The following is a 12,964-nucleotide window of genomic DNA, read 5'->3' as shown; positions in this document are numbered from 1 at the left end:
ATCTGCGGTGAGGCTCATGTTCCAACAGAAACAATGTGTGATTACTGTGAAATCAATGGCGACTGAAAATGACTTTAATAAATCAACGTTAATAATATCACGTCAAGCTTAAATGGTTTAAAAAGTATCCGAGTTAACAAGCTTAATTATGAATGGAAAGTGGCACATGGAAAACGGATCCAATCGAATGATATTAGCAAACGTAGCCTACTAATTTCCTTTAGAACTTTTGATCACATCTCTACAGAAGCAACTGCAACATTATGATTTATCAATTCTTTTTTGCAGGTAATAAAAAGTGCTGATAGCCCAAACAATTACCTACAAAGCAGAAAAAGCAACACACTGCCTTGATATGGCCGGGTGGCGGACGTTAAACAGTCACTGAAAAAAAAATCTGCTTGTGAGCAAAAGGAGACCCAAGCCACAAGACGCTGATCGTGGGACAACAGTGAAAAACTCTCCCATTAAACTCGCTGTGTGGAAAGACATTGTGCTGATCTAGCACGTCTGTTCATCGCTATCCCATAATGAATTTAACTAATTCATATGTTGTGTACCGCTTCTTTTGAGTGAAAGGGTATTTAGTAATTGAAGTGCTTGTTGCATAGCCAAGACTGAATTTTATGCCCTCTCAACATTTGACGAGCGCGCGCCCGCGGGAAATTGAAGACTGAAAGAGCTCGCGCAGTGAGAGAATTTGAAATCGTTTATGAAATCCTCTTGCAGCCACCAAACAAACAAACAAAATTCATATATCAAAATTAGCCTACGGAATTAATGTCTTAATTTACATACTCTGAAAAAAAAATAGTAATATGTAAAATGATTCTATAAACGGATACATCGATCAATTAATAGGCTATAGAAGGTCTTAATAATTAAACAAAAGCAACGACGAAGAAAAACACATGATACATGATAATAAAGAATATCATAAAAGCACACAATGAATAATAGTAACTTTTCTAAAAAGTTTTAAGACGATGCGTGCTACTAAGTGTTCTAATAAAAACGTTTGCAGAAAACTACATTAATTTTTTTCCCAAAACAATTAAGAAGTGCTTGAGACTAAACATTTACCACAGAATGAATGAGGTGCATTGTCCCGTTATGCAATAAGTGAGTTTGACCACACAACTGCTTTAAACTCTAGGAGCTGTATTGTGATACACGGATAATTATTAGGGTTTTACTGACATCTAGTGACAAGAATAGACGATCATTTTAGATGTATATACTTTTTTCATGACTTAGGTTTATAAGAATGCTATAAGAATTGTGCTCTTTATCAGCTTTGAAAAAGGAATAACTGGATTGGGAGGAATAACAATGCCAACTTTGGCATCTCTGCAAGCATGACCGACTCTCTCTTGACTGACATCTATTGATGGAGAATCGTCTGCGTGCAACTACTCTTCCCGGCAACTGACTATCAACAAAGATTGCGATGCGCTCTCGAGACAATCTGTGGACGTATTTATGGCCCTGAGAGCGGCCTCGCCAGCTTTATAGGCAGTCGTTTATCCTAAAGCACATAAACACCATGCTCATCCATTCCCACGGGCTCCAGCGTGAAGAGTCTTGACCAGTAATCAATCGGGACAGTCGAACAGAATGATTGATCCCCGATTCCAGTAAAAACGGACAGTTGCGATGCGCGGCAATTCCCGGTTGTGTCGTTGCTTCTACGTGAGCAAGTAAAGTTAAGGCAAATGTAGGAACTTAATTCACTTGTTAAAATCGATCAACACTTTCTAAGAGAGTTACACACTCAGTCCAGTTCCACTTCCTTAAGTTGGTGGTGACATATTTGAACGATAGCCTAGTTGAGAAATAAATAAATAGATAACAGCGTTTTACTAATGTTTTCAGAAAGTGAAAACGTTATTTCTAAATGTTCTCTCAATGTTCAAAACGTCCAGTTTTTGTTTTATTAGTTATACAAATGTTTTTTTTTTTTTTTTGCAATTATGGGAACATTACTTTTTAAATGTTCTCTTAACATTTTTTAAATGTTATATGAACTTCTATCTAAAACATTACAAAAAATGTTCCATGAACAATGCATAAATATTTTTGTGTGTGTGCTAATGTTTTGATAATATTATTAAAGACCAGATAACATTAATCATTCATTTTATTAACGTTACTGGAAAAACATATATAGCAGTAATTGTTACATATCTGTCACAATTTTCGGTACTTAGTTAATCTTAGTTAAGCCCTATTGCTCTGTCTGGAAGAGGTCAAAATTTGGTTGTCAAAAAATTTTCTTCAGCTAAATAAATAATAAAAAAAAAACCTGAATTAATTACTTTTGGTGCACCAAAATTTAAAGAGATGATTTCCAGTACTATTGCTCCTTTAGAACTAACTTTAAAAAACAGTGTAAGAAACCTGGGTATCATAATTGACTCAACTCTAAACTTTGACAATCAGATGAAGTCTGTAGTAAAAAGTAGGTTTTACCAACTTAGAATAATCTCCAGGTTAAAACCCATACTTAGTTTTAAAGATTTAGAGACCGTTGTCCATGCATTTATTACATCTAGATTGGATTATTGTAATTCTCTTTATGTTGGGACCTGTCAGCGACAACTATTTAGTCTGCAAATGTAGAATACTGCAGCCAGGCTTTTGAAAAGCACGAAAAAAAAAGAGATCATATAACTCCAGTATTATCTTCTCTCCACTGACTACCAGTTCAGTACAGGATCGATTTTAAGATTTTATTGATGATTTTTAAAGCGGTTCATAACATGTCCCCAAGTTATATAAGCAATCTTTTAAAGTACCATACATCGGCTAGGACACTGAGATCAGCAGATAAACTGTTACTGGCAGTTCCTCGCTCCAAAAGAAAGTCCAAAGGTGATAGACCATTTATGGTTGTGGCCCCCAAATTGTGGAATAGTCTTCCACTTCATATCCGACAGGCTCCATCCTTAGAAGATTTTAAGTCTCAGTTGAAAACTCATCCTTTTACATTAGCTTTCGCAGAGGAAAGACCTTCGAAGAGACCTTAGAGGACATTGTGTAATGAAGGGGTGGAAAATTTAAAATTAAAATTAAAATTAAAGGGGTAGTGTTGGCGCAGTGGATAAGACACATGCCATTGGTGTGAGAGACCCGGGTTCGAATCCACCGTGAGACACCAATGTGTCCCTGAGCAAGACACTTGCAGAGGCGTGTGACCTCTGACATATAAAGCAATTGTAAGTCTCATATATAGCAATTGTAAGACACTTTGGATAAAAGCATCAGCTAAATGAATTAATGTAAATGTAATGACCTGATACAGGGTAGTTGTCATCTGTTGCTTGGTTTATAAAGAGGTTTATTTTTATTATGTTAGATTTTATTTGTTTTTAATCTTTGTATATGCTTTCTATTATTTTGTGAAGCGCTTAGGGCAACAAATTGCGTTAAAACGTGCTATAAAAAATAAATAAAGTTGAAGTTGAATCGTTCTATAATTTACTGGTCTTCTTATGCAAATGCCCTCTGGTTTTTATTCCTGTTTTGCCAATAGAAAATCAGATGGCTATCTTCAAGAATTACATTTTCCTTTTTTCATAAAAAAAAATAAATAAATAAAAAAACGATACTGAATCTTATATCACACAGTTAGGGTATTGCCACATAATCGAATAGGCTAATTGTGATTGCTTGCCATGTGTACAGGCTTTATAAGATCAATCTGAAAGGTTTAATGTGTAAAATAGCAAACCACCATTCCAGTCATGCTCAAATATACAAATACAAATAACAAAAAACAAAAAAACAAAAAAAAACAATAGTAATAAATAACAAACCAGTGTTGACCAGTTATCTATTAAATATATATATATATATATTTTTTTTTTACCACTGATCTATTATTTTTTTTTTTTTTTTTTTTTACTGATCTATTATAGATTAGTGGTGTTGACTCAAATGACGTCACATCCTGTAAAACCACAGCTCAGTTCCCGTTGTGTAGTGGTTATCACCATAGACATAATAAATTCTATACCATTATTATGTGTATGGTTATCACGTTCGCCTAAAACGCGAACTCGGTTCGAAACCGGGCGTGAACAATCATTATTGTTTTGTTTTTCTCAATATCAATATCACTTCACGCAACCAAACACTCCTCATTACATACAGCGTAGCCTTTAAATAAAATATGTGTAGGCAACAGCCAACCAACGTTTTGACATATTCAATTTTGGGTGATGTCTACAGTGAAATTTACATTTAGGAAGAACAAGCTACTTCAAACGATTTGCATTTTTAATTTCAACAACTCTTCACATATCAAGTTGCAGTAACTGGCTTTGGTCAATGGATGGCGACAAAACTTCACAAAACACGCAGGATTTGGTGACGGTCTAGGGCCTAAAGATTGGAGGAAAAAAAAACAACCTACTACATCCCTATGGTCTGCATAAATTAAACAATTCCGTTATGATTGATTAGCAACATATGATCTAATGGCACTGACCTGTCTTTCTTTAAACGAAAAGTGGTAACACAATACTGGGTCATGAGCTCCGCTGTATAAATAATCTGTTAAAATCAAAATGAATAGGCTACACACCTTGAAACATCACTGTTATTTTAAAGAACATACAACGACTACAGCCAAACAACAAATTAAAACATAATCTAATAAAACAGAATTCGAAAAAGATGTCAAACTGCTAAAAAGCTCATGGCCTCACCTCAGTTTAGTAGAAACATCAAAGGTTGTAACATAGTCAACATAACCTTAAACTCCAGTAAAACTATTACATTACATTTAACTTACTTTTTAGAACAGCGAATTAGTGATACATTACCTGATACAAAATGATACAAGTTTCCGTCGATGAAAACCTCACTGTGTCAGGCCGTGTTTACCTAGTCATTGCGCATGCGTAGCCTACTATTCGAAACGAAAGGTCCGACTTACTGGGGCGAATCGGTTCTTTCGAATAGTTCGGCTCAATGAATCAGGAAAAAGAGTGAAGTTCTGTGAACCCCAAAACTATTCATTCAAAAGAGTCGACTCAAAACAAATCGTTCACGAATCGCATATCTTCCTCATTTTCTTGCTCACTGGCTGACACTACAACTTTATTTATGACTGATTTGTCGGATTATCACCATTCACCCCTCTTTTACCAACATCCAAGTGTCATCCCATTCCCTACCCTTCCCACTAAGGGATAAGGATTGAGGATTGGGAGAAGTTCCGTTTCCATGTTAACTGCAGCTGAAAGCAGCTAGCAAAGCGCATCAGAGCCCAGGTTCTCCTTCACAGAAGCTGGCGGTTTGCTCACGGATTTGTAGTTAATCCGTGACAACGGAAACCGCCTCCTCTCATAACAGCGTCATAACGGAGTGCCATTAACGTCATAGCGGTTCCCTTTTTGAGCAGGAGCAAATAAGCTCTTCTTAACGCAATAGGCTACCTTTCTAGTTAGGATATTTCCTTGCTCTAATTTACCATGATTTTACTATAGTAGGCTAATTTGAAAATGTAGGCTACATTTATATTAAATAAGGACAGTTTTGGGAATGAGGAAATCTGCAGAACCTAATGCACATGAAGATTTTCCATACATTTTATGCTAAAGTAATGGCAACATCCTTCTAACCCAATTTCCCCCCACCATTTACATAATGAGAAAATATCATTCTCACAAAAAGGACATTTTGAAATATATAAGGCATGTGGAGGTCAAGGGTGTATCATGACCTCTGTGTCAGTACATACAGTATAACCAAAGCCAATTCTGTGCCATTAAGTCCCCAGAGAAATGCTATATGGTTGATCTACTCTCACAATTCAGTCTACCGTATACTGATATGGTTAGAGCATGTACAGTGCAAACATAGCATAGTCTGTCATTTGTATAGATATACCGAGTCAATTACTTTTAGTAATGTGAGTGTGTGTTCAAAGAAGATATAGCATATCAAGTAAAGAAGCAGCAAAATGTCTTATGCTGTTGGGAGCAATTGGGCAACAGCATAATGAGCCATTTTGCTCAGGCGTCTCTTGTGGTTTGATTCAGAAAACTAGAGCCCCAGGCCATGTTAAGCAAATGGACATACTGTGGTTTAATGCAACTGTCAGAGTAAAGACACCAGTATTGAGCAAACAGAATCGGACTAGGAGACACTAAGCCTGATGCAGTTCCCTCACGAGATCCACTTACACTTCAATCGTTAGTCTGTAAACTGATTACTTCCTGGTCTTTAGTCTTATCTCATTACTCACATCGACTATTATGCAAAACATATTTCTTCTCTTTCAATGAATAGATTCTGTTACTTAAGAGGATGGCTTACACTTTGATGGACTGTCTGAACAAAGATTAAAAATGTGATAGTGTCGGTTGGAGATACTAAAAAGGCTAAAAGGTCAACTGTGTGCAAGAGAATTGATTGATTGGGGTAGAGTAATCTTTTTCTCTCCCACTCTAAATAAAGACTGTCAATTAAAAAGTGGTTGAGAATCCCCTTTGGGATGTTATATGCATATTCCACTAATAGAAAGCTGATGCACACATGATTCATATTTCAAGAAACTTCTCTTCAGCTTTCTCTTGAGTCCACAGCGGCTCTTCTCAGTGTCTCTACGATTTAGCCAGAGCAATATTCCTACATTTTCTAATATTCCCAAGTGGCTATTATCTTCTGAGATTTAACAGCAGTGTGAGCGGTATCAGAGAAAAATCTTCACACTCATGAATTATCAAAGTGATCCCTCCAGTGGTTCCCTCCAAGTGAAGTTCAGCTAAAGTTCTGGAATTGGCTCTCACAAAGCTAAAAATATATGCCAAAAAGAAAATAAAAATTAAGCCTGTGGCAATTAAAGGCTGTTCACACCATGCTTAACCCTTAACATTGCTGTTATTGTTAACTAAAACAAACTAATAAACACTTAACAAAAATTTAGCTTTGTCTTTATAGAATAAGTTATATTTTAAAATATATTAAATTGTAATAATATTTCACAATATTGCTGTTTTTACTGTATAAATGAACAAATAAATACAGCCTTGATAAGTAAAAAGACTTCTTTCAAAAACATAAAAAAATCCTAATTATTTTGACTAACTTTTGACCGATGTATGTATTTCAGGGAAATGATCTTTAGTATCTCTGTATGTGTGGGTATTTTTGTATGTGACCGGATGTGTGTGCTGTTTCACTCCATATTCTAAACGAAACTGTTTAGTTTCTCACCATGCTTAACCCTTAACAGTGCTGTTATTGTTAACTAAAACAAACTAATAAACACTGATTTCGATAAAATACAATTATATATAAATATTAACATTACCTTGGCAACTAACTGAAGTAAATATGTTTAAGTAGTAGTCTGAAGTACTAAAATGACTAAAACAGAAAAAAATATAGCTAAACATGAATATAAAAAGAACTTATAAAAATGACAAAAGCACACAATAAAAATACTAAAACAAGCTAAAAATATATATATATAATTGTAACGAATTAAAGCCAATTTGAAATATTAATATATACTATAATAGGATGTAAATAATACTAAAAGATAACATAGATTCTTCATATATTTTTGGTTTTTAACATGGGTTAATAAAACTTGATTTTAGAAAACTGAAACAGCAGCATGATAAGGCACACATTTTTAGTAAATAGCTAAACTTATTAATAATTGCAACAACCTTAAATGTATAAATTTAATATTTTTTGTTTTGTTATTTTATTGTATTTTTCATTTTCTTTTATTTTAAAGTTATATAAGAGAATGAGTTTTGATTAGTTCCTTTTATGCTGAGAGAACTGAATAAAATGGTTGAACTATTCCTTTAAGAAAACTGAAGCGCTAAGCATTGCCTAAGATTTAAAAAGATAAGAAAAGATTCGGTTTAAGCAGAGCCCTTGATACAGAAAGGCTCATACTCATAATAATGCATGTTTAATTTAGTTTTATTGTTAAACTGTTAAAACAAGAACTGAAAGAAAGAAGAGAGAATGACTCTGGCGTCTTAGGAGAACGGTAGCATTGATCAAAATGATCTATGTACAATCCTGTGACAGTCTATATTCTACAGTGCTATGGGTGAGTTAAGGTCATAGGCCTATGATTTTATCATCTTAATATGTGAGCTGTGTAATGCCATTACTGTACTGAATCAGTTTGAGGTACTGTCTAGAAAAAATAGAACAAAATCAATGGGGGAATTCTCTCTCTCTCTCTATCTTTCTCTCTCTCTCTCTCTTTTAGGATGATCCACGCTGCAGCAGTGAGAGTGCACTGACCATAAACAATTCATTACGAGGGCAGGCCAGCTGAGGAACAGATATCTGCCCAGAACAAGACACAGTTCAAATGAGAGCAAGATGAATGATGGATGACAAAGGATGAGATCATATTTGTGGAATGTTTTGCAATAGACCCGTATGTGTATGTTTCATCTATGTGTGTCTTTGTGTAATACACTTTAAAATTAAGCCTCTATAATCAGACTGTGACCTTAAGAAGCTCTCCAATGTGACACAATATTACGTGAGTAGCAAATGCAATGAACCACTTATGTGTATATTGCATGCACAGAAATGACCTTGTGAAAGACTAGTGTGCAGTTTCTATATAAAACCTTTAATTATTTACTCTGGCCCGATCAGAGCACAACGATTTAAAGTATGTCGATAAGAGCCGAAAATAGCCTAATCGCTCTCCGCCCTGGAGCTTCACTCCTTCGCCTGCTGTATCAGACAAAGGACAAACCAACACATCTTCTCTGCAGAAGAGGATTAACACTCACTGGAAATTTCAAGAGCTAAATTATTTGTGAGATTCATACTCATTCCTTCAGTATTGTAAACACAAGAGCTGAGAAACATGCAGGCCATGCATATGGAAGAAGAGGGGTTTGATGTCCAATTTTTATAATATTAGTATGTTGGGATTTCAGGTTCTTTGATTCATGTGTCTAATTGTTAATTTGTTCCAACCATCCGTCCACCCATTTGTCAGCACATGTGTAGGAAATCTCCTTTAAAGTGTATAAATACAAACATTTTATTACAATTAAGTAATATCACATGAGAGTGATCATATCATATTCAGATATTCAGTACAACAGCATGATTTGTAACTGTAAATATCTATACACTATCGGTCAAAAGTTTGGAATAATTAAGATTTTAAAATGTTTTTGAAAGGTATCTTATGTTCACCAAGGCTGCGTTTATTTGAGCAAAAATACAGAAAAAACTATAATACAGTGAAATATTTTTTTAATTATAAATAAGTGTTTTCTATTAAAACATATTTTAAAAATATAATTTACTCCTTTTGACGACGAAGCTGAATTTCCAGCATCATTACTCCAATCTTCAGTGTCACATGATCCTTCAGAAATCACCATGCCGTTTTTCTGCTCAAGAAACATTTCTTATTATCAATTATTAATATTGAAAACATTTGTGGAAGATTAAAAAATAAAATAAATAAATGTTTTTATATAGCAAGGATGTACCGAATTGATCAAAAGTGACAGTAAATACGTGTAATGTTTCTATTTTTAATAATAATAAGAAATGGTTCTTTGAGCAGCAAATCTGCATATTATAATGATTTCTGAAGGATCAAGTGACACTGAATATTTGAGTAATGATGCTAAAAAAATCAGCTTTGTCTTTATAGAATAAGTTATATTTTAAAATATATTAAATTGTGATAATATTTCACAATATTACTGTTTTTACTGTAAAATTGAACAAATAAATACAGCCTTGATAAGTAAAAAGACTTCTTTCAAAAACATAAAAAAATAATTATTTTGACTAACTTTTGACCGATGTATGTATTTCAGGAAAATGATCTTTAGTATCTCTGTATGTGTGGGTGTTTTTGTATGTGACTGGATGTGTGTGCGGTTTCACTCCATATTCTAAACTAAATTGTTTAGTGTGTTGTCTGTGTTTAGGCTAATGTTCATTTGAAGAAGCAGCAATCCAGAACCAAATGCATGCGGCAGCTTCTTAAACCCCTGCGGGAGGCTCAATGTCTGAGCTTGGCATGACATCCGCCGAGGTATGTGACAGACTGAATTATGCATAATTGTGACCATGGAGAGGGTATGTGTGTGTGTCTTCACTGACTCAAGTATTTGGACAATTTTGTTACCTTGGAGCATTATGTACTTTTGTGCGAGAGAAAGAGATGTGTATGTATGCTAGAGAAAGAGAGATTTAATAATTCAACAGAGTTATAATTGGCTCAGTCTTACCTCAAAAAATCAACTCTGAATCACGCTATCGGCACAGAATGTATGTACAGCACCAATGTGTGCAGACTTTGAATCTGAAATCCAATTCCATTAAAGCAATAGTTCAAGAAAATGGTAAATCATTATTACTGATTCATGTTATTCCAAACCAATATTATATTGTTTTTGTCATGGAACACACACAAAAATTTATTTTATAATATATACACACTAAATATATAAAACTATACTGTATATGTGTGTGTGTGTGTGTGTGTGTGTGTGTGTGTGTGTGTGTGTGTGTGTGTCAGTGTGTTCAATTGAAAAAATGACAGCATATAAGGATTTGGAATGACATGTTGACTTAATAATGAGTGCTGGTCTGTGCAGAACTTGCTACCACAATGCTACAGTATTCTGGGCTTTGCTTTGTGGTTGCTAAGTTTTTCTGAGTGGTTCTGGGTTCTTAGTGTTCTATAGTGGTTGCAGTGGTGTTGCACAAGTCAAAAGAGCCCAGCTGTGATATGCTATTCGTGCTATTTATTTTCCTAAATATTTCTCAGGTCCCTCTTTCAATGTACTGTAACTATAAAAGAAGGATGTAACTGTAAAAACTGACCACTGACTCTAGTGGCTGTTGTCACAGTTTAGAGAATGGCACAGTTTAGTGAATAGCCACAAGAGGCAGCACGATCCATTTTATTAATTTCTTTATACACTGAACAGATCTACAAACACAACACTTTTGTTTTTGCCCCATTTTTCATGAGCTGAATTCAAAGATCTAAGGCTTTTTCTATGTACACAAAAGCCCTAGTTCTCTCAAATATTGTTCACAAATCTTCCTAAATCTGTGTTAGTGAGCACTACAAATAGACTACATCAATACAATGCACCTGTGTTCATTGTCCATAACATACGCCTGCCCATACCATAACCCCACTGCCACCATGGACCGCTCGCACACACAACACCATACACGCTGTCTGCCATCTGCCCTGTACAGTGAAAACTAGGATTCATCCGTGAAGAGAACACCTCTCCAAAGTGCCAGACACCATCAAATGTGAGCATTTGCCCACTCAGTCAGGTCGAGACCCCGATGAGGATGACGAGCAAGCAGATGAGCTTCCCTGACCATTTGTGCAGAAATTCTTTGGTTGTGCAAACCGATTGTTGCAGCAGCTGTCACCAACACAGATTTAGACAGATCTGTGAACAATATTTGAGAAAAACAGGCCTTTTGTGTACATAGAAAAAGTCTTAAAACTTTGAGTTCAGCTCATGAAAAATGGGTTTATAATTTTGTTCAGTGTATGTACAGAGAACCATTCTTTCATAATTAAAATAAAAATAAATCTAAGAAAATCATTAAATTTATTTAACAGAAACGTGTGTGTGTGTGTGTGTGTGTGTGTGTGTGTATATATATGTATAAACAAAGAAACAATGCAATGATTTTGTTGATAATGCTAAATACTAAACAGAGTTTAAATTTAAATGGAACAGATTTCTGGCCACATGCTGTCATTGGAGATGTACTTCAGCTGCAATGATGGGTACATAACATAAGACTAAAAATGTTTGGGAATTAGTGACTTATTTGATAGATCTGGATTTAGATAATTTGTTGGTTGATCATTTTCTTTGTTTCATGTGACACATATACAAGTAAGTGGTTTGGTTTGGATTTTTTATATGTTTCTATGTGTGCCTGTGCCTCTTCAGCAAGTCTCTACAAAGTATTCTTGTGCAAAATGTACAGGAGGTGTGCTTAAAAATTCAAAAGATCTGACGTAAAGTTCAAAACTGTGGAATGTGCTCCTTTAACATTTCTATTGAAGAATTCACTAGCAAGAAGTGTGTGCATGAATACTCAACGTGGGTGTCTCACTCCTCCATTAACCATGTGCAGTCTTTGTCTCCTGCCTTTACTCCAGAAGCTAAAGAATGTGATCTGTTATCTCTATTCAGCTCTTAATGTCAGTGAGTTCTGAACACAAAAGAGACCGGTATCTACAGGAGAGCTATGCATGTGTGTGTGTGTATGTGAATACAGGCATCAGCAAATCCTGACCTCTGTTTATGTGTGTGTATGTGTACAGTGCATGCAGTTCAAGTGATGTCATAGGACAAGTGAATGATGGACGAAATCCCTCATCATCATCATCATTCATCCCATAAACAGAAAGAAACACACACACATAGAGATATTGTCTTAGAGACAAGAAAGGACAGGAAGATAGAACAGAGGAGACAGAACAATGTGAGAATAGAACAATGTGAGAATGAGAAGTGGAGAGGCAAGCAAAGGATACAAAGCATCCTTACGCATGTACACAAACTATTCTATAGTACAATGTCTATAAGGGCATATTCTAGTAATGTTGTTTTCAGAGAACAAGTGTGTAAGTCAGTAAGAGTTAATGAAGTGAGGAGAGGAAAAATATTGTCAAACACACCCATATATCTCTGCTACTTTTTGTAAATGTAAGAAAGCCTGGATTAGAACAGTACGACTTTTGCTGGAAAATAGAAATGGATGGAAAATGGCCTGGAATCATTCATTTTTTAAAAGTTAATATATTTATTCAATAAGGGTGCATTAAATCAACATTGACAAAGACATTTATAATGTTACAAAAGATTAATATTTCAAATAAATGCAGTGCTATGACTTTTTTTTATCCTTAAAAATTTGCATAACGGTTTGCACAAAAATA

Source organism: Carassius carassius, chromosome 41 (assembly GCF_963082965.1).
Source record: "Carassius carassius chromosome 41, fCarCar2.1, whole genome shotgun sequence".
Lineage (NCBI taxonomy): Eukaryota > Metazoa > Chordata > Actinopteri > Cypriniformes > Cyprinidae > Carassius > Carassius carassius.
Note: the sequence above shows the minus strand (reverse complement) of the source record.